At 37.5% G+C, this 1,337-nt stretch overlaps 1 protein-coding gene across 3 annotated transcripts in view; it reads right to left on the reverse strand.

The window, feature by feature from the left end:
- The window catches only part of LOC107724568 (protein FAM49B-like), an 81,618-nt gene that overhangs the window by 52,465 nt on the left and 27,816 nt on the right, over nt 1–1,337 (reverse strand). For all 3 annotated transcript variants that reach the window (XM_016533546.1, XM_016533547.1, XM_016533545.1), the window contains exon 2: nt 490–572. The gene's annotated coding sequence lies outside the window, so the exon portion shown is untranslated. The remainder of the gene's footprint in view (nt 1–489; nt 573–1,337) is intronic.

Here is a 1,337-nt window from a genome sequence, read left to right on the forward strand (position 1 = left end):
ATGGATTTATTGCATTTTGGGGAAAAAATAACATTTTATAATAAATCTTGGATTTAAAATCTAAAATCTTGGATCTAAAATCTGGATTTGAATTTTTAATGTTATTATAACCTAAAGATGCAATGTGAAAGATAGTTTGAAGCAGAAAATAGTGGTTTTCATCTTGCCACTTTCTTGGTAAAGAAAACACATTTTTACTCAAATTAATCAAAATGGATTTATAGCGTTTTGGAACCAAACTCTTCATATATGCTTACCAAACCCAAATTTCCAAAATTTACATTTTCATGAAATGACCAATTTAAAATAGTTCTGGTAGCACAGTTACATGTTGACTTGTAGAAGAAGTGAATTCTTAGGCTAACTGTCCTTGAAAAAGTATTATTAATATGCTAGTTATAACAAAACAGTAACTTCACAACAGTTCATACAGTAAAATAACTGCACAGTAGTTGTAATAGAGCTGTGATTGTGTTTGGAGATGCTTACCAGCAGAAAAGCAGAGGAGGTGACAGAAGGGAGGCCTATCCAGGCACTCGCCAAGGTCGCAATCCTACAGAAATACTAACAGTCTGAAAAGAGAGAAGAGAAAGAGTTTTCATTAAAACAGCTAAAAATAAGCAAATTTAAAAGAAACAGAGCTGTGATATCATTGACTGCATGAGCTTTTAAACAGCATTTCCCTATTTCAATTCCTCCACACATATATCTTTTAAAGTTTTTTTCCCCATAATTTCGCAAATCAAAGTCCAGAAATAAGCTTTAACACACTAAAGCCTTCAGGCTAATGGATTCTCACAACCTAATCACTCAGTGCATGTTAAGTTCCTGAATTCAAACTTGCTTCAGACTTCCTTCAGTTTTATGTGGGCCTGTTATACCACACTGCATACTAACCTGAATCGTTCGTCCATTATCACAGAAACAAACAGTGTGTTGCCTTGAGTAAAAGTAATCAAAACAACTACTGTGCCTAGCTTTGGTCTAATGGACGCACTACATCAATCCATCATAAAACCATAACAGGCTCGAGCCTGCAGATGTGTGGTTTGAGCAGGGCAGGGGATGTGCTAGATTTGTGGTAATCATGTTCTTAATATTCAAGGCGACTTTTGCCCCTTCTTCATGTAATGACTGTAGGCTGTAAAACTGCCCCGGTGGTAAAGTGCTGGGAGGTGCTCTGGCCATTTCCTCTTGTGCAACACTTCCTCCCATTCACAGCAGACTTCAGCTTTCCATTGTGCTTGCTGGCTTCACCCTCACCTCATGTCAGTGTAAACCAGGGGCGATTCTAGGATTTTCATTTTAGGGGGGCTCAGCCCCCAATGAGGGTATAA

The sequence above is a fragment of the Sinocyclocheilus rhinocerous genome, unplaced genomic scaffold (assembly GCF_001515625.1).
Source record: "Sinocyclocheilus rhinocerous isolate Xijiao unplaced genomic scaffold, SAMN03320098_v1.1 scaffold1507, whole genome shotgun sequence".
Lineage (NCBI taxonomy): Eukaryota > Metazoa > Chordata > Actinopteri > Cypriniformes > Cyprinidae > Sinocyclocheilus > Sinocyclocheilus rhinocerous.